The sequence below is a fragment of the Oryctolagus cuniculus genome, chromosome 11 (assembly GCF_964237555.1).
Source record: "Oryctolagus cuniculus chromosome 11, mOryCun1.1, whole genome shotgun sequence".
Lineage (NCBI taxonomy): Eukaryota > Metazoa > Chordata > Mammalia > Lagomorpha > Leporidae > Oryctolagus > Oryctolagus cuniculus.
The window spans coordinates 84,045,643-84,067,681 of NC_091442.1; the positions used below are offsets into that span (position 1 = coordinate 84,045,643).

The window sequence follows — 22,039 nt, forward strand, 5'->3', positions numbered from 1 at the left end:
ATAGGTTGCTATCATAAACTAAAAGTGGAGGTTTTGTAGTTTCAAGTAAAAGTAGGCTTGAATTAAGGCAGTTTGAGTTTATGTTGAATGCCAGTGTTTGAATTTTATGTTGTTATGACTCAGAGGATTTAAAGTACATGTAATTACTTGCATATGTAAATAAGACACCTTCAATTTAGGCAGGATTAATAGTTTTATTTGTTTATTTTTTTTTTGAAAAAGCTCAGAAATCACAATCTGTATTTACATAAAGTTGTATTTATAATATAAAAACACTCTAATTAAAAGGGTGTTCATAAAAGAATATTTCTTTATATTTTTAGAGGTTTATTTTATTTATTTGAAAGAGCTACAGAAAGAGATAGAGACACAAAGAGAGAAAGAGGGAAAGAGAGAGGTCTTCCATCCTCTGATTCACTCCCCAAATGCCTGCAATGGCCAGAGCTGAGTGGATCCAAAGCCAGGAGCTTCCTCCGGATCTCCCCCGTGGGTGCAGGGAACCAAGAACTTGAGCATCCTTTGCTGCCTTCCAAGGTGTACCAGGAAGGAGCTGGATTGGAAGTGGAGCATCGGGGGCTCAAACCAACACCCACTTGGGATGCCAGCGCTGCAGGCTGGGACCTTCACCCTGTGCACCACAGCGCTGAATCCTCCGTTATATTTTATTTGTCCTCTTTTTGCTCCTTCATTTACTATTTTTTTAACATTTATTTATTTGCAAGGCAGAGTTAGAGGCAGAGGTGGGGTGGGGGGGTCTTCCATCCACTGGTTCACTCCCCAGATGGCTGCAATAGCAGGAACCACAGCGATCTGAAGCCACGAGCCAGAAGCTTCTTAGGCTTCTCCCACACAGTATCATGGGCCCAGGAATTGGATCAACTTCTGCTTTCCCAAGCCATACCAGAGAGCTGGATCTGAATTAGAGCAGCCATGGCTTGAACTGGTGCCCGTATGAGATGCTGGCACTGCAGACAGCGGCTCTACCTGCTATGCCAGGGCGCCGACCCCCTTTCATTTACTGTGTTTCAACTGGATTTCCTTTATTTCAGCTCAAAGTATAGAAAAATGGATTTGATGCACATGTCTTATGGTAAATATAGTCACCACTTCTTAAGTTAATTTTAGGGGTTTTGAGAGCAATGATTGCAATTCTTGCGGTATCTAATTGCAGACAAATGCACCCTGATTGCAGGGCATGAAGTGGTGAGACCTGGGAAAGAGGACTCAGTGTTGCATTCCCTTAGTCTTCATTTCCTATAAGTACATTTAAAAATGTTATTTATTTATTTGAAAGTCAGTGAGAGAGAGAAAGAAAAAGAAAGAAGGAGGGAGATCTTCCTTCTGCTAGTTCACTCCCTGGATGTATGGCTACAATGACTAAGGCTGGACCAGGCAGAAGCCAGGAGCCAGGAGCTTCTTCCAGGTCTCCCACATGGATGGCAGAGGCCCAAACACTTGGACTATCTGCTGCTGCTTTTCCCAGGCCATTAGCATGTAGCTAGATCAGAAGCTGGGGAATGAACTGGCACCCTTATGGGATGCTGATGTCAGACAGTGAATTTACCTTCTAAGCTTCAATGTCGGACCATGTATATGGCTTTTAAATATATCTTCCACACAATACCCAATATTCACTAAATCATCACTTTTCAAGCAACTATACATAGACATGGAATGTGAGATTTTAGTGTAAGTGAACTTTGTGAGAAGTTCCCTTGATCATGCCCCTCTCTATATAGGCACTAAGTTATTCACAATGATGGGCACATCTGTTTTAACTGATATTTAGGTTTTCAGACTGTACAAACCCACTCAGCATATCCTATGAATTACTATTGATAGAAGCCGGCGCTGTGGTGCAGCAGGTTAACCCCTGGCCTGAAGCACTGGCATCCCATATGGGTGCCGGTTCTAGTCCCAGCTGCACCTCTTCTGATCCAGCTCTCTGCTATGGCCTGGGATAGCAGTACAAGATGGCCCAAGTCCCTGGGCCCCTGCACCTGTGTGGGAGACCTGGAAGAAGCTCCTGGCTTCTGATCGGCGCAGCTCAAGCCATTGCAGCCATCTGGAGAGTGAACCAGCAGATGGAAGACCTACCTCTCTCTCTGTCTCTACCTCTCTCTGTAACTCTGTCTTTAAAAAAAAAAGAAAAAAATTGCTGTTGATAGATTCAAATAACTGTTAATAAATACTATTGCATTTTTCTATTTCAAACTTGCAGACTTTTTAATTAAACAAAATTTTAAGGTGAACATGTTTCATGTTTCATATATGTAAATTTAAGAGCATAGTGATACTTCCCACCCTACCTCCGTCCTGCGTATGCTCCCACACTTCATCCTCCTTCCTCTATTATTTCCTCTTAATTTTTACAATGATGTGTTTTTAGTTTACTTTATACTCATAAGATTAACCCTACACAATGTAAAGTGTTCAACAAATAGTAAGAAGAAAAAAACTGTTCTTCAGTTGTCTACCAAGGGCTGTAAACAATCACTGAATCTCAAAATACCAATTTCACTCCATACATTTCAGTTTTGTGGTACTCTGTTAGTTACCACAGATCAGGGAAAACATGTGGTGCTAGTCTTTTTGGGAATGGCTTATTTCAGTAAGTATGATGGTTTCCAGTTGCATACATTTTGTTCTAAAAGACAAAATTTCACTCTTTTTTATGAGGGAGTAGTATTCCATACTATCTATCTATCTATCTATCTGTCTCTCTCTCTCTCTCTCTCTCTCTCTCTCTATATATATATATATATATATATCCAGGTGTGTGTGTGTGTGTGTGTGTGTATGTGTGTGTATATGCCTGGATAAAGAAATTCTGGAATTACATACATAATATATATAATATATAATAACATATAATACATAATAATGTATATTATTCCAGAATTTCTTTTTTTAACTGTCCAAAGTACAGCTTTTGGATTACAGTGGCTTCCCCCCCCCCCCCCATAACTTCCTTCCTACCTGCAACCTTCCCATCTCCTGCTCCCTCTCCCATTCCATTCACATCAAGATTAATTTCAATTATCTTTATATACAGAAGTTCAATTTAGTATATATTAAGTAAAGTTTTCAACAGTTTGCACCCACACAGAAACACAAAGTGTAAAGTACTGTTTGAGTACTAGTTATAGTCCAGAATTTCTTTAATCAGACATTAGATGATGGACATCTGGGTTGATTCCATATCTTCGATATTGTGATTTGAGCTGCAAGAAACACAGATAACTCCCTTTTTAAAGATTTATTTTATTTATTTCAAAGAGTTACAGAAAGAGGTAGACACACACACACACACATACACACACATATAGAAAGGTCTTCCATCCACTGGTTTACTCCATAAATGGCTGCAACAGCCAGAGTTGAGCAAATCTGAAGCCAGGACCAAGGAGCTTCTTGCAAGTCTCCCACACGAGTGCAGGGGCCAAAGTTCTTGGGCCATCTTCTACTGCTTTCCCAGGCCATAGCAGAGAGCTGGATAAAAAGTGGAGCAGCTGGGACCTGAACCGGCTCCCATATGGGATGCTGGTGCTGCAGGCTTGAGCTTTAACCCTCTGCACTACAATGCTGGCCCCTCAGATAACTCTTTTATATGCTGATTTCATTTCCCTTGGATAAACTCTCAGGAGTAGGATTGCTGGATCCTATGGTATATCTATTTTCAGCATTCTGAGGAATCACCATACTGTATTTCACCATGGCTGTACTAGTTTACATCGTCACCAATAGTGGATTAAGTTACCCTTTTCCCCACTTCCTCATCAGCATTTACTGATTGTTGATGTCTTTAAGAGAGCCATTCCAACTGGGGTGAGGTAAAACATCATTGTGGTTTTGATTTGTGTTTGCCTGATGGTTAGTGATCCTGAGTGTTTTTCCATGTGTCTGGTGACCATTTGAGTTTCTTCTTTTGAAAAAGACTTGTTTAAGTCCTTTGTCCATTTGTAACTGGATTGTTTGTTTTGTTGTTTTTGAGTTCCTTGAGATCTTATAGATTCTGGATATTAATCCTTTTTCAGTTGCATTGTTTGTCGATTGTCTCTTCACTTTGCTGAATGTTTCCTTTGCAGTGCAGAAGCTTCTCAGCTTGATGTAATCCCATTTGTCTCTTTCTGCTTTGATTGCTTGTGCTTCTGGGATATTTTCAAGAAGTCGTTGCCTAAGCCAATGTCTTGCAGAGTCTCACCAGTGTTCTCTAGTAATTTGATGTCAGCTTGTAAATTTAGATCCTTGATCAACTTTGAATTGATTTTTGTATGAGGTATAAGGTAGGGGTTTGGTTTCATGCTTCCGCACATGGAAATCCAATTTTCCCAGCACCATTTTTTGAAGGCAGTGACCTTACTCCAGGGATTAACTATAGCCCCATTATCAAAGATTAGTTGCTTATAGATGTGTGGATTGATTTCTGGAATTTTTATGCTGTTCCAGTGGTCTACATGTCTACTTTTGTGCCAGTACCAGGCTGTCATGATTACAACTGCCCTGCAGTATTTATAGAAATCTTGTACTGTGGTGCCTCTGGTTTTGTTTTGCTGTATAAAATTGCTAAAGCCCTTTGGTGCCTTTTGTGTTTATATAAATTTTTGCATCATTTTTTTCTGTATCTGAGAAGATTGTATATATCCAGAAACCTACCCATTTCTTCTATTAGATTTTTCAATTTGTTGACAGCTCTTCATGGTAATTCCTGATGCTTGTTTTTATTTCTGTGGTATCCATTGTAACATCTCCTTTTTCATCTCTTATTTTGTTAATTTTGGTCTTTTTTTTCTTTCTTTTTTTTTTTTACAATTTTGTTTATTTTTTTCAAAAATCACATCTTCTTAGTACTGATCTTTTGTATTATTTATTGGTTTCAATTTTGTATATCTTCTAATTTTAATTATGTCTTTCCTTCTATTTTTGGTTTGGTTTGCTGTTTTCTACTTCCTTGATATGCACTGATTGCTCATTTACTTGATGCCTTTCCAATTTCTTCATGTAGGTACCAACTGCTATAAACTTCCACCTTAACACTGCTTGGCTGTGTCTCATAAGTTTTGATGTTGTATTGTCATCTTCATTCATTTCCAGGAATTTTTTTTTTATTTCCCTTTTTTTTTCTGTGACCCACTGTTCATTCCATAGTGTGTGGTTCAGTCTTCATGTGTTTGCATATTTTCTAGAGATTCTTGAGTTTTTAATTTCCAGCTTCCTTCCATTATGGTCAGAAAAGATGAATGGTATGATTTCAGTGTATTTGAATTAAGTGAGACTTGATTTATGGCCTATCGTATGGTCTGTGCTAGAGAAAGTTCCATGCACTGATGAACAAAATGCGTATTCTATAACTGTGGGATGAAAGGTTCTATAGAGATTGGGTCCACTTAGTGCAGTGGCACTGGTTCTTTGTCATCTTCTTTAGCCATAAAGCAGGAATTGGATCCTGTAACTGTTAGTGGCAACTCATGTTGCCTGCAAGTCAGACACAGTGGGCTGGAGTCTAAACACAACCTGTAAGGGGATAAAACAGAAACAAACCCTCTGTCCCAGGTTATGAGTGGTTTAGGGGCTTTTCAATTAAGATAGGGTGCTTCTTATAATAACTAACAGCCATGGTTATTCAAGAGCTGGATGGAAAGTCTTTTGTGCTAGGGTTTTACAATGTAAGGAGGTAGAATTGAACTTTGAAAAATAACTTAAATGAGTAAGAGTCAATAAAAGAATGGCTATTGTCTGATTAATCTTGCCAGAGGTGTTTTCCCCTTTCTTTTAATTGTTTTTGAAGAAGGGTTTTAAACATAAGATGGGCCTATTAAACAATGGCTTGACTTGTGGGATTCTGGGGAATGCCATGAGTAAGTTTAATAACCCACAGTTAACACAAATGATTTGAATGCAGAAGAGGTATAGGTGGGCCAGTATCAGTCTCTAATTGACTAAGTTTGTCAATGATAGCCATGATTTTTCCTTTGGAGAAATAATACACACACACACACACACACACACACACATTTTCTTTTTGCCACATTACAAATTTAAACACTTTAAGAAAAAAGAGGTAGGGGGCACAGGTAACAAATCTTACGTTATGGCTAGTGCTTTACTTACTTGATAAAGTAAAACTAATGTAAATGATTTATACCATCCTCCTTCCCCAAATGGGTTTTTATAAATGTATGTCCAGGCCTGATTCATTAAAAAAATTTGACACAATGACATAGCAAGTAGATTCTCCCTTAAGCAGGGTTGCCCAAATATAACCTGAATGGGTATCAATAACAATATGTAAATAACAAGGATTTTAATAAAGGATACTGAGTTATGTGCGTTTGCCAAAGCTCCTTGGCATGATGGCCTCTCGGGTTGACAGCAGCATAAGGAAAATAATAAGGGGTTTGAGCACAGTGGGAGCAACTAGAGATATTAGCAAGAGCATCAGGAAGAGGAATTTTATGGAGAGATTTAGCTGATTGATGAAGAAATTCATGACGCTGAATAGGATCAGTAAATAGAGCACCAACATATAAAGCTTCATCCCAGCACCTCTGTTGCCTCCTAAAGAAAACCTGGTAAAGAGGTTTCACTGCGAATATGAGTAACATATAAAGCAGTTGGCATTGGCATAGCGGAGACTGTAAGGAAAAGAAAACTAAAAATCAATGGCAATGTATGGAAAAAACAACAGAGGAGAAATTGTTATTATTACTCTGATTTTTTGGTCTCATATGAAAGAAGAATTTCTAAGCTGATAAGGTAAAGAGAAATGGGAAATTTAAGTATTTAAAAGCAAGATTTCTCAGAGTCAAAGATCTCCAGCCAGAATGGCATGGAAGGGGGCAGTAAGAGGAGCAAAGCCCCAAAGACTCCGTGGCACTGGGGTTTTAAAGTACAGTTTCTTAAGTACAATTTTAAAGGAAAAAAGCTTGGCAGATTGGCATTCAGTTACCAGGTAGGGACAAAAGCCATCAGGGGACCTGATTTATTCTTATCTGGCTTGTTTTTGAACTAGGGGCTCCACTGTGAGTAATCTTTCTCTAGGAAGGGGCCATTGTTTAACCCATACTGGCTCCCCAGGCAGCCCTGTGTGGGGATGTGTTGATTCAGTGGTGGCTCCTATCACATGAATAGTAGATTGAATTTGTTGTAATAAATCTCAACCCCAAATAGGAAAGGGAATAAGAAGAATATAAGGGCAAATCTGAGCAACGAGGTATTGGCCTCCAGGATCATAACAACCACAACATTTTTTTATCAGGACCCTTAAAAGTGGTGGACAACAGATTGGTTTTGTAAGTTTCAGGTTTTATCAGCAACAGGCTTAAACACATCTTTACAATCTTGATTAGCATTTTTAAAGGCCAATTGTTGCAACAAAACCTGAGCTTTCTACTTGTCCGCCCAATAACTTTGTAATTTATCAATGAAAGAAATATAATTTTAAGTAGGCCCTTGTTTTACTGTGGTGAAAGAGGTGGATGGATCACTGGCATCCAGTATCTTTTTCCAGGCTTTTAAAGCCATATTAGAAATTTGAGTATTTGCTTTCCTTAGGAGATGATTAACTTGTTGATTTGGATTAGTAAAAGCTCCTTCTCCAAATAATTGATCTGCTGTAATAGGTATATTATGAGTCAAATTATCCATGGCTTGGCCATGAACAAGATCTTGATACTCTTGTGCTCACACCATATACTGTGCTGTAGTTACAAGCACCTTTATTAAAATTTGCCAGTCCCAGGGCACCATCTCGTAACTTCCTCCAGTAGTCTCTAACAATCCTAGAGTATAAGGACTTCACATGCCTTACTCACTGAGGCTTTTTTTTAACATGCTATAAGGTAGAATGCCTGTCTGGGGCATTCTGTGGTCTTATAATAGGGCAGACATCTGATAAGGGATTGCCTGGCTGGTGGGCTTCTAACAGGCCTGGCAGGGCAGATTGGGCAGGAGGCCCTTCCATGGAAAGAGCAACACTAGGATTAGTTTTTTCTTCATCAGCAGCCTTGAGAGCTGGGGGACGAGTCTGCTGTTGCTAAGTTGGAATGGTTGGGTGGCTCTCCTGGCCAGGGAGGGCCTGCAACTGATATCGGAAATGACCCCCTAAAATATATACGAAAATGTGACCCCTTAAAGTTCCCCAGAAGCGCCATCTAGGGTGCCACATATGTTACCAGAATTTGGGATGGCAGACGATATCACCATATGCTTATTAATAAATCCTCAATATTAATAAGCCCGAGAGGGTTCTTGCCTAATATTTAGAGAAGAATTCTAAATACCAGCATAAATAAATGAGGCAGCATGGTACATTTTAAGCTTTTATTTAGTGTGAAAGATGCATAGGAGAGTGACAGCTTTATCTAAAAGAGAGGGGTAAATCTGGGTTCATACCAAGCACCAGGAACCAGCCATGTGGAGGAGCATCTAGGCCAGGAAGGCTAGGGAAGGTGGCCCGAAGGCCACGTGCCCTGGAGGCGCAGGACTCCAGCAAGCCCCCTCCTGGCCAGGAAACAGAAGCGAAGGGCCAATACACCGTGTCCGGCTTTTAACCCACTTCCAAAGGGGAGTGGTTAATTAACCTGATTGGCCGGTGGGCACTCAGGTGTGGCCAGGTAAGGGCATGAGGTCACATGGGGCATGGCGAAGATATCAGGGTGTGAGGTCACACAAGGGAGTGGCGAAGGCGTGGTCTTCTGGCTCACAAACCTAATTGATTGCAGCCTGTATGCATGCCTACTTCACAACAGGCTCACAACCTTGCTGATTGCGTCCCAGCAGCAATACCATGCCCGAAGAGCCTGTGGTTTCTGATGTATTTTTTCTCCTATTTTTTTCCTCATCCTTCACCTTCAAGATACCTTCATCAGGATACCAAAGCTATAGCTGTCTATTTCCTGAAATAATTGCCCAATGATGCTTTAGTAAATAATACAGTTCTTGCCCTATGCTTTTGTTGTGCCCAGGAGAAGGAATTTTCTATGTTAATGACTCACCAGGATCTGAAAGAGATGAATGATGCCTCTGTAACCCTTATTGGGCTTGGTTAGCTGTCCCTTGCATTCTGAGACAAGTTCACAATCCCTGTTCTGGGGGGCCGTTGTGGGTTTTTCAAATGAGGAGACAGGACCATGGGAACGTCCATTCTGAGAGCACGCCACTGGATAGCTATGTGCTTTTACTTTTATCTAGAGGGTACCAGCGAGTCTACAAGCCAGAAAGCATGTTGGCAAAGTTATACATCAACTTAAGGATTTGGAAAATGGAATTTGATCTGGTGGTCTAAGATAGAGACTAGAGCTGTGTTGTAAATCTTTAGAGACAGGCCCATTTAGGTGCTCAAGCAAATTTACAAATTCCCAAAAACATTCCAGTACCATTAGCCCCTTGCTGCTCCTGCTGCCACATTCCTTTGGGGGTAGGTGTGCCCATCCCCAGCCTGTTTGAGTGTGTGTAGAAACTGCAGCTGAGCTTCTAAGTTCAGGGGGGTGTGCTCCCTTGAGAGGCACTTAAGCAGCATCTCTACAAGTGATGACTTGGCCATGCTAGTTTTCAATAAATGTTCCTATTGTTTGCTTTAGCTTTCATTTATACTTTTTTTGGGAGATTTTCTGCCTAATCATTCTTTGGTAATGATGATGATCTTTTTGTGTTTCTGTGTGTAACACATCTTAAGCATCATTTGTAAGGCTGGATGAGTGGTGACAAATTCTTTCAGTTGCTGTTTGTTATGGATGCTTTTTTTTTTTTTTCGATTTCATTCATAAATGAGAGCTTTGCATAGTTCAGTGTTGTGGGTTGACAGTTTTTTCTCTGAAGACTTGGAGTGTATCTCTCCATTCTCTCCTAGTCTGTAGGGTTTCTGTTGAGAAAGCAGCTGTGAGTCTGATGGGCAGTCCTCTGACCGTAATCTGGCATTTCTCTCATGCCCATTGTAGAATATTTTTGTTTGTTTTACTGTTGGAAGTTTGACTATGATACGTTGTGAAGAACTTTTTGGTCAGGTCTATAAGGAGTTCTCTGTGCCTTGTGTACTTGGACATCCCTTTTTTTCTCCAAATTAGGGAAATTCTCTGTAATTATTTCACTGAATAGGCCTCTTAATCCATTCTCTCTTTGTACATCTTCAGGAACTTCTAAAACCCATATGTTGGGTCATTTGATAGTATCCCATAAATCTTGAACATTGTTTTTAATATTTCTAATTTCTTTTTTTGTAGTCTGTTGCATTTTCATTTATTTGTCTTCTAGCTCAGATCTCTTTTTTTTATTTATTTGACATGAAGCCAGGAGCGAGGTGCTTCCTGCCGGTCTCCCATGCGGGTGCAGGGGACCAAGCACTTGGGCTATCTTCCACTGCCCTCCCAGGCCACAGCAGAGAGCTGAACTGGAAGAGGAGCACCTGGGACTAGAACCGGCACCCATATGGGATGCTGGTGCCACAGGCAGAGGATTAACCAAATGAGCCACCGCGCTGGCCCCTAGCTCAGATCTTTATTCTGCATTACCACGTCTTTTCCTAAGGTGTTCCACTATATTTTTTTTGACCTACTGAATTTGTCATTTCTAATAATTTCACTTGGATTTCTCTTCAACACTCTCAGTCTCATGGGAAAATTTTTCCTCTATCTCATGGATTTCTTCATCTCATGAAGAAGAAATTCGCTTCTCCTTGCTTCTGCATAATCCTATGATCATTCTTGTGTATTCATTTTCAGAATTTCATGAATCTCTTCATCTTCACATTCTAATATTGAAGTGTTGTTCCGTTGTGGGAGTAATGTTGTCATCCATACTCCTGCTGTTTTCTTGAATTTCTGCATTTATTTTTAGGCATTTGTGGAAATACTTGTTGGTTTTTTCATCTGATGAATTTTGTCTTTTAACTATGCCTCCGTGGGTTAGTGGAGTGTCTGTTCTTTTGCTGGATACCCGAAGGCATGTGCTGGGTGTGCTCAGGGAGTTCCAGTCAGTGCTTCAGGGTGGTGCAAGTATCCAAGGTGACACCCAAGTTGGTCATGGTAGAGCTCCTCTGTTGTCAGCAGCGGGGAGGGTATGATCACCTCTGTTAGTGTAATCACACCCTCACCTCCTCTCTTCTGAGGGTTAGCCCACAGTGGGTGCAACACTTACCTATGCTGCCATGTGAACCACACAAAGGATCTCTGTGCTCACAGATCCTTCTGTAATGACTCACACCAGATGATCAGGAATCTGTGAGGCTCTGGCACCATACACAGTGATACCCAGAGAGCTAGCTGCACCTTGCACCCTATCATGCTGTCACAGAGTTCCCACAGTCACAGTCTCAAGGCTGCCACGGAGTGCAGAGGATCTGGGGAGTGGATTTTTTATGGGCTGCTTCTGGTGTTAGCCCCTAGCAGGCAGGTGTGCTACGTGATCACTCTGGCTCATGTAGAGTGCTTGGATGTAGTTCTGCATCTAACGCCCCAACACTCTTGACAACTGTAGGACATTGGGGATCTGTCCTTTGCCCCACTTATTGCCCTGACTCTGGCTGCGATGTTAGTAGGAACAGAGTAGAGGCACGCTGTGCAGCTTTTCGCTGCTGGTGTTCTGTGTGGGTTGGGGAGGGGAGGAGAGGAAAATAACGAGGCTTCCCTGCTCAAAGCCTGGCAGTTGCTCAACCCCCAGTGAGCTCCCCAGGCTGAAGTAGAAGTCAGTGGGTGACTGTGGAATTCCCTCTCAGCTAAAGCTGTGAGCAGCGGGATGCACAATGATGTCTTAGTACCTTCAGGTGCTACGATGGCGGCTCACAGGCAGCCGCTGGCAGTGCCGAAAAGCTGACTGCAGCACTGAATCTGTCTTCTCTCCTTTCAGCTCAGAGTCTTTGTTGTTCTTTGTTTGTTTTTGCTTCTTTGCTGAAAATTTCCATCAGTCAGATTACTGGAAATGAAGCCCTTCCTCTGTTCTTTTCATATCCCATGGCAGTTTAAGATAGTGTGGCTAGACCCTTTTCAGCCATCTTGGGTCCCCCATGCTATCACTATTGATACTATTAATAAAGTCAAATAATTACTGATCATGTATTATGTGCCAGGCATTAAAACTCAGGGCAGTATAGATTGCAATTGTGGTTAGCCTCATTTTATATAAGAGTACAGTTTGGACCCGTGAGTTGAACTCCATGTAAAGAAACTGATGTAGACAGTCTGACTAGTGCTCAGGCTCATAACGAAGTGCACAGGTAGACTTTTACTCAAAGGGGGCAAAGAGGAAACTAACCACATCCAGAGATTTTGTCATTCATGGAATTAAATCATCTTGGATTTTCATATTTTTTATCTATTCAAATAATAAAATCACTGAACTGCCTGAGTTGATCCTTACATGTGACCACAGAGTATATTAGAAATAGAAATGACCTCAAAAATCCTATTTTATTAAAAAACAAAACAAGGAGACTCAAATCCAAAAATGGTGACTTTGGATTAGAGATGGAATATAGAACAGAACTCAAATCTTTCTATAAAGCTACTTCTAGTATTAAATTTAAATTTGTGGGGAGCAGCCCGGACTGGACTGAGTTACTGGAATTAAGACTTATTCTATGCATCTGCTCTCCCACAATATGGCGCTGGGAGAGAAGTAAACAGCTTCCACACAGCTGCCTCCAGTTCAGCTAATAAACTGTAGGACTTGCTCCTGATTGGAGGAGAGCAGCGTACTCGGCGTGTGGGCAGCCGAGTTAGGATTGGCGGAGGAGGACTATAAAGGAGGAGAGAGACGGCATGCACCAGGAACATCTAAGGGGAACATCTAGCTGAAGGAACACCTGTGCAGCCCCCAGAGAGCCGGCCGGCGGTGTGCCGCTCCCCTGCGGAAGTGGGGAATGTGGCCAGGGGGAACTGCCCTTCCACGGAGGTGGAAGGGACGGTAGCCAACCCGGGAAGAACCAGCAGCAAACCCGGGGAGGGCCGAGCAGACGAAAGAACAGCGCAGGGTCCTGTGTTGCTCCTCCACGAAGAGGGGGAGCGACAAAATTCAAAATGCTTTAATAGTTCCTGAGTTGATTTTCAGTACATGTAATTGGGAGCTGATTTTGTGTGGTGTTTGCTTCTCTTTTTCTTCTGTAGAATGTTTGAAATGTTAAACATTTCTTTTATAATGTGTTTCATATCTCATTAAAAGATTGTTTAAATATAAATTCACAGATGTGCCAACAATTTCAGTTTCCAAATCACATTTACAAGAGAACTCTGAAATACAAAGCTTACCAGGACAATCATTTCATTTTCAGACATTATCACAGGTGACTACAGTTTGGGAAACTAACTTGGAAGTCATCTTGTGCAAACATCTGCTTTCAGATTAAAAAAAGTATTTTTGTTCAAACATTTTAACAGACATGTACTTATTGGATACCATATAGTGTTTTGTTATATGTATGACATTGTATAATGTCCAATCAAGGTAAATACATCTATCTCCTCAAACATTTAATGCTTCTTCATGAAAAACATTGAAAATCCTATCTTCCAGTTCTCTTCATAGAGAAATACACAGTATATGAACATTATCTGTATTCATCCTCTGTGCAGTGGAACCCAATAACTTCTTCTATTCTTTCTCATAGGGATGATAAATAACATTACCAGGGTTACAAAGATACTGCAGGAAATGCTGGGACTAGGCAAATAGTGTAGTGAAGACTTGAAATGTGGACTTAATCATTGGGTTCAAATCTATTATTTGCTAGCTCTGTGACCTTCAGAAAATTGCATCATTTTTCTCTGTTCGTCAAGGCTTTTTATTGTTGTTACTGTTTGGAAAATAAGGATAGTGTTAATAAAGAATATAATGAACACCAAAGGGGCATGATCAATGAGATAGAACTTGGAATAGTTGTTAAATAGACAAAATCTTAGTTGTTATTATCATATCTGGTTTCTAAATCACTGCTTTATTTTAAAAATTATTTATTTATTCAAAAGGCAGAGTTGGAGGGAGGGAGAGAGGGAGGGACGGAGAGAGAGGTCCTCTGCCCACTGGTTCACTCCCCAAATGGCTGGAGCTGGGCATATCTGAAACCAGGAGCCAGGAGCTTCTTCTGGATCTCCCATATGGGTGCAGGGCACAGGCACTTGATCCATCTTGTACTGCTTTCCCAGGCCATGGAAGAGAGCTGGATTGCAAGTAGAGCAGCTGGGACTCAAACTGGCGCCCATATGGATGCGGGCACTGCAGGTGGTGGCTTTACCCTTAGGGGATGCCAGTACTGCAGGTGGCAACTTTACCCTGTCAGCCACAGCACTGGCCACTCACTGCTTTTTTTCATGGTGATTTACTTTCCCTTTGTCTTCCAGTTCAGTTATTGTGAAATTAGAAAATTGTGGCCAGCGCCATGGCTCACTAGGTTAATCCTCTGCCTGCGGCGCCACCATTCCATATGAGTGCTGGGTTCTAGTCCTGGTTGCTCCTCTTCCAGTCCAGCTCTCTGCTGTGGCCCAGGAAGGCAGTGGAGGATGGCCCGAGTACTTGGGCTCCTGCACCCACATGGGAGACCTGGAGGAAGCTCCTGGTTCCTGGGTTCGGATCGGTGCAGCACCAGCCATTGCGGCCAACTGGGGAGTGAACCATCAGATGGAAGACCTCCCTCTCTGTGTAACTCTGACTTTCAAATAAAAAAATAAATAAATCTTTAAAAAAAAAAAAAACCTTCCTCTAATGTAAAAAAACAAACAAAAAACAACAACAAAAAAAACCACAAGGAATATATAGCTATGGGTAAGTTTGGGGTACAATTTTTGTTGTTTTTTGGTTTGTTTTAAAAGATTTTACTTTATTTATTTGCAAGGCAAAGAGGCGGAGGAAGAAAGAGTGAGATCTTCCATCCACTAGTTCACTCACCAAATGGCCAAAATGTCCTATCCTGGCCTGAGCCAGGCCAAAGCTTGGGAGCCTGGAATTCTCTCTGGGTCTCCAGCATGGGTGACAGGGACCCAGGTACCCATCCTCCTCTGCTTGAGAGACCCAGAAGAAGCTCTTGGCTCCTGACTTTGGATCGCCCCAGCTTCACCATTGCAGTCATTTGGGGAGTGAACCAGCAGGCGTAAGACCTCTCTCTGTATGTCTACATCTCATATAAGTAAGTAAATCTTAAAAAAAAAGAAAAGAAAAGAAAACAGAACCTACATCCCAGAAACTCTCTTCTATCCTTTACTGAACATTATCTCCTGTTTGCTAATATCAAATACACCTTATCTCAGCTTGTAACACCATACATTAATTTTGCTTGTTTTTGAACCTGGACATAAATGGTATCATACAGAATATATTGTTTGGTTCCTGGCATCTTCAGTTCAGTACTGCTTTGAACTTTATCTGTGAAGTTGCTTTCCAATATGTTTTTTGCATTTTGATTGCTGGTTAACTTTCTCTTCTTAATTTACCTGGCCTTTGGTAATAATGATTCTACTCTCTAATTTGAGCAGATGTTGAATGTTTTTAGATTGTTTCTAACCTCTTGGCTGTTAAGAAAAAAAAAAAACCCACATAATTGCATGCCTTTCTGGTGTATATAAATCCATAATGCTGCTGCACATGTATAACCAATAAGATAATGCCAATGTCACAGAGTATGTCAAAAAGTTTTTGTGGCATAAATTTACACACCCATGGGTCTGGTGTTGTAGCAAAGTGGGTTAAGTTGTTGCCTAAAATGCTGGAATCCCAAAAGGGCACTGCCGATTCAAGTACTGGCTATTCCACTTCTAATCCAGCTCCCTGCTAATGGGCATGAGAAAGCAGCAGAAGATGGCTACGGGCTTGGTCCCTAAATTAATGTAGGAGACTGGGATGAAATTTCTGGCTCCTGGCTTCTGCCTGGCCCAGCCCAGGCCGTTGCTACCATTTGGGGAATGAAACAGAGGATAGACGATCTGTCTCTCCTTCTCTCTTGTAACTCTGCCTTCAAAATGAATTACTAAATCATTTTTAAAAATTTACGCACCTGCTAGTAGTTTATGGTTGTTCTAAATTATCCCTACCTTCACCAGAACATGATATTATTGTACTGTCATTGATTTTGGTTTCGTGGGTATGGTGGCCTCAAAATATTAGTTTGGAAGTATTTTTCTCTTGTTACCTGGAAGAGTGTATGTGAAATTCATTTTATTTAAATGAATTGTTAGTGGCATTTACAAAAAAAGTTTTCTAGCCCTGGAGTTTGCATTGTGGGTAAGTTTTAAATTATGAGTTCAATATCTTGTGTTTCATCTTGCTTCTTAAATCCATGCCTATGTTTTTCAAACATTCTCATTTATTTATTTATTTTGACAGGCATAGTTAGCGAGAGAGAGAGAGAGACAGAGAGAGAGAGAGAAAGGCATTCCTTTTATTGGTTCACCCCCCCAAATGGCCGCTACAGCCGGCATGCTGCACTGATCCGAAGCCAGAAGCCAGGTGCTTCTCCTGGTCTCCCATGCGGGTGCAGGTCCCAAGCACTTGGGCCATCCTCCACTGCACTCCGGGCCACAGCAGAGACCTGGACTGGAAGAGGAGCAACTGGGACAGAATCCGGTGCCCCAACTGGGACTAGAACCCAGTATGCCGGCGCCACAGGCTGAGGATTAGCCAAGTGAGCCGTGGCGCCGGCCACATTCTCATTTATTAATCTTCAGACACTGCTACTGCCTTCTTAAGCTTGATATTTAAATGACACATATATTAGAATTTTATTCAGCATCAGTTTTATCGACTAACCTGCATTTTATACTTTTTCTCTGTTTTTTCTAGTTGGATTTTACTGATTTTCTTCTAACTGGTATTTTGGAAGTCTGATGTCTTAAATTGTGTCTAATCTTTCACTGAATTTATAAGTTTAATTTTTTGATACTTTTTAGTTAAAAAATTTCAGACTGATATTTATTTAAAAACAATATAAAGGTTATTTGATGATGTTATGCATATATTTCATGAACACATTCATTAGAATTATTTGAAATTTTGTCCAATAATGAGAATACCTGATTTTTTGTGCTTTTTTTCTGATGTCCTTTTTCTTTTGTGCATTTGGTCAAATAGTTTTGTCTTCCAAAATACTGTTGTTAAAAGAATTATTTGCCCACTTTGAAACTGGACATTGTTATATTCCCACAGGCTGCATCTCATTTTGGCACACACTGACTGTAAGGGAAAAATCACTTAGGTCTGATTAAGGATTTACCTGAGTTGAAGCCAAACTTCAATATTTGCGAGAACTGGTCTCTTTCCAGTTTATGTGCCTCTTCAGGTGTTTCAGATGAATTCCTGGATGTTTTACAGGATCCTTTTTCCATTGTGGATTTTGAACTGTAATTTTTGCTTACCAAGAAATTAGGATGGCTGGAAGTAGAGTTTCTGCACTTGCCAGTCACACACACCATTTTTGTTCAGTTTCTTAGCATTTGAACTAGTCTTTGCCAGTTGGAAACTGTCCCAAAAGGGAAAAGCAGGGAGTGAATGCCCGGCTTATTCCTGTATATATTTTCCTTTGTGGGCCTTTCATACCAGAGTTTGTCTCACTTCTCTTAGTTTTCTGCTGCTTACAGGAGACATCTTTTTTTTTTCTTGTTGGTTCTTGCCTCGATGATTATGCTTGAGAAAGATATTGATGGGCAAAATGCCAGTCACTCATTACTGAAGGGGCAAATACTTGTGTGATAGGAATACTAGTGCCTACAAATTTCAACAGTGTTTTCTAGTGGGAAGCAAGTACAAGAGAATAGAATGAAAGAAAAATGGCAAAAACAATGGGAATATTGATAGCAACACTTCATGCTGATGTGTCTTGTGAACGAGAAGTTGATGAGGCATCACTGAAACAATTTATATTTATTTAATATCTGTTGGTATAAGTCAAGTAGTTTTCTTCATGTTTAGTAGTTTATGTACCTTGAAGGAAATATTAATTTTAGTTTTATGCCCCCATTTTGCTACCTGAAAATCTTTCATCAAATTTCTATTTGGAGTTTTATCCATTTCTGTGACTTACTCTCTTTCAGATTAAAATTAATTTGAAAACATCACCATTTTTCTGTTTTCCTTTTGCTTCAGTTTTGCCTCAATTGAGTCTTGAATTGTTTTCAGTTATAGAAGATTTGCCGGCACCGCGGCTCACTGGCCTAATCCTCTGCCTGCGGCGCAGGCACCCTGGGTTCTAGTCCCAGTTGGGGTGCCGGTTCTGTCCCGGTTGCTCCTCTTCCAGTCCAGCTCTCTTCTGTGGCCCGGGAAGGCAGTGGATGATGTCCCAAGTGCTTGGGCCCTGCACCTGCATGGGAGACCAGGAGGAAGTACCTGGCTCCTGGCTTCAGATCGGCGCAGGGCACAGGCTGTAGCAGCCATTTGGGGGGTGAAGCAATGGAAGGAAGACCTTTCTCTCTGTCTCTCTCTCTCACTTTCTAACTCTGCCTGTCAAAAAAAAATTATATAAAATTGGGGAAAAATACCTAACTCTTATGCTCACTAATTTTCTCTTCCCCCCTTTTTTTCTATTTTCCATATTGTATATTATCATTTTATTTGTTTTTTATTTTTGGAGATTTGGAAGCAGATTCACAATTCTGTAGCTTACATTATCTTCATAATTAGCTAATAATCTCAGGCTGCATGCTTCAATAAAATTGAACTATGCAATATGATAGGTACTAGCAATGTGTGACTATTGAGAGATTAAAATGTGATAAATAAAACTGATACTTTTTTTCCATTTTAACTAACTAGAAGCTTAAATCGCCACATGTGGCTGGTAGCTACCAAATTGTACAGTGCAGAGTATTAATGTATGTAATTAAATTGGGTAAATTTACTCTCCACAAAGCTGAAATTACTGAGCAGAAATGGCTAACTTTAACTTTCTAAATTATGTCTTTTAAAGAAAATATAGTTTTGAATGTCACACTATGAATAATTTTTTGAAGTTTTAAATCAATAACATCAAGGTCATTAGTGAAAAATTTAGCATTGAAGATGTTGCTATTTTCTCTCTTTCTCTCACACTTTGCAAACCATTAAGCTTCCTTCAAAAACTAACACAATTCATGCCAAAGGTAACTCAATTATTGATTGACACCAACAACTTTTTCTTAGAGTTATCATCATGGTTATAAAAATAGCAAATCACCTAGCATAGTTTTGTTTACTAAGAGGAATTTGAAGTTAAATTCAATTTGAGTAAATATTTTTTTTAAAAAATTTTATTTAGTAAATATAAATTTTTAAAGTACAGTTAATGGATTACAATGGCTCCCCCCCCATAATTTCCCTCCCACTCACACCCTTCCCATCTCCCGCTCCTTCTCCCATTCCATTCACATCAAGATTCATTTTCAATTATCTTTATATACAGAAGATCAATTCAGTATATATTAAGTAAAGATTTGAGTAAATATTAATTACAAGAGTTCAAGTTGTTTCATAGTCATGTCTTATTCATACATCTTTATGCTGTGTTTATTATTACTATACAGTTGACAGTTGATAAAAATATCAACAACATTTGGGTGGTTTGAAGAGTTCTAAAACAAAAATAGATTGATAGTTCCTAGCATAGTTAGGGAAAGGAATCATCTGTATTACTTTGATGCTTTTCTAAAACACTGGTGATTTCACAGTTTTTCCTATATGTTCAATAACTAGTGGAAAATCATCTTTCGATTTTGCTGATTAGTGCCAGCATGGCAATTGCTTCCATAATGCTACTAATATAATTAAAATGTAAGGAAAAAAAGCAACACAGTTGTCCTGAAAAACCACAGTAACGAATACTAGGTTTTAAAATACATAATGCTGAAATTTGCAATTAGATAAGAACTTAACACTAATGTATGGTGTATTATTATGATCAATTAGTTATATTAACTGTGGTATTCTTGACCAAGAGAAACAAGCCAAAAAATTATATATGACTTACAAAAAGTGCTGGTAACCTGCAGATACTGGTTGTCCTTGTTAGTCAAAAAGTTTGTACTGTTGGTTAACATTTTTAAGTGATAGCATTTCACATTTGCCTTCAATAGAAAATATTTTTTAAATTTATGTAGCTTTAGTTTTGTCTACCCATATAAAACAAAGACATGGTCAAATGACCATCTGAAACAATTGAAATATTCTGTGCCCTGACAGATGATGGAAATGTGACTCAGGATGTCTGTGAGAATCTTCTTTTGGGTTGTTCTTTGCCTACACTGTTGAATCCATCTAAATCTATCCTTTAACATATTTTAATACAAATGTCCTAAATGCACAATATCCATCACTGATATTTTCTAAAATATCAGGAACCTGTTTGAGTAAGATACAATTCATAATATGTTAAGGCTTTTCAATTTTAGTATTATTAACAATATGGTATTGGCTTTTTAAATCTTGTCTTTTTTCTACATGGCTTCTAAATCGTAGACATATCAACCCCATTTTAAAACTTTAAGACTGCATTAATCTTACTTTAACTTGCTTTTAGTAAGTTAACATACAAAGATTTGTTTCTTTCCACTAAAACAGTTCTCTCAGATGCAGACATATTTGTTAATCCAAATTTAATCTCAGTTTACACATATACATATACATTTGATTTCTTAGCAAAGAGTAGTAATATATTCTTTTCTGATCTTATATGTGAAGTTATGCTTCTCTGTCTTTACCAGTACATTTGAAGTTTACTTTCGGTATTGTATTAAAGAAAATCTCGATAATTTTGAATATGTAGTTGGAACATTTATGTCATTGTGCAGATACTTTAATATTATTTTTGGCAGTCATTGTTTTATATATGTGTTTTCCAAACCAAACTGTAAATTTTCAAAGTTGTTTTGATAGACTGCTTACATAAATATTAAATAATAAATTATCTTAAGTGCACTTAATCATACTTGCACACATATATATGCTAATGTTCACTGATCAAACCAAACAAAATTATTGCTAGTGTTTGAGGTGGCATTGTGTATTATAGTATTGTGTTTGTCATCTTTTCATCACTATGAGATACCTGAGGTAGGCTACTCATGAAGTAAAGGAGATTTATTTAGGTCATAGTGTGGGAGGTTCAAGGGTACAGTGCTGGCATGGTTTAGTTCTGCTGTGAACTTCATGGTGAGTGATGGATGCTGGAGCACATGTGGGAGCAAACACTGTTACCTTGGATTGGGATCAGTGAGAGACAGAAAGAGGGGCCAGGTTTCTTCCTTTTAGACTACTTTATCAATAAACTCAAGGGGATGAATGCAGAATTTCTCATTACCCCATGACCTAAGGATGTCCCACAGGGTTCCAGCTCTCAGAGGTTTCACCACCTAACAAAACCACCATCCTGGGAACCAAGCCTCTAACCGCAATGGACCATTGAGGTACACTGAGAAAACTCCCAAAACTTTACGACTATTAAGTTAAAATTTTTCTAATCCAGACCAGTATCCTTTGGAAAGTCCTGACCTACCTCTGTACTGTCCCATGTGGTAGTCACAAGTCACAGGTGCCTGCTGAGCACTAAAAATATGGCAAGTCCAAATTGAGATTAAGTATGAAAAAAAAATTTCACTAGTATTTTTTATATGTATTACATGCTGAAATAATATTTTAGATCTATTTGGTTAAATACAATACTAAATGAATTTGAACTTATTATTTTGACTTCTCTGAATATAGCTACTAGAATATTTTATACTACATATAGTTCATTCTCTCTCTCTCTCTCTCTCCCCCCCTGTCTCCCTCCCCCTCCCTCCCCTCTCCCCCTCTCTCCTCACATATAAATATTTAAAAAACTGTGAAAGCATTGCAAATGAAAGAAAGATAGCCACATTCCCAATAAGCCACTATCTTTTTGTAATTTTTTCTATTCTGTGGCATGGTGCTCTTTGCTAAAGATGCTAATTCTTCTTCATCTTTTAATAACCTTATATTCTTTCTTTATGAAAAGAGCCTTTTTAACCTGGGATGCCACAATAGCATTTGCTTTATTACTCAGTGTGTCCTATGTATGTCCTTGGCCTGTGGGTAGTATTTCCTTAAAAACAAATTAAACCTTATCCATAGAACT

General features: G+C 39.5%; 1 protein-coding gene across 3 annotated transcripts in view; it reads left to right on the forward strand.

The window, feature by feature from the left end:
- The window catches only part of ACSS3 (acyl-CoA synthetase short chain family member 3), a 368,594-nt gene that overhangs the window by 285,635 nt on the left and 60,920 nt on the right, over positions 1-22,039 (forward strand). The gene's annotated exons all lie outside the window — the stretch shown is intronic.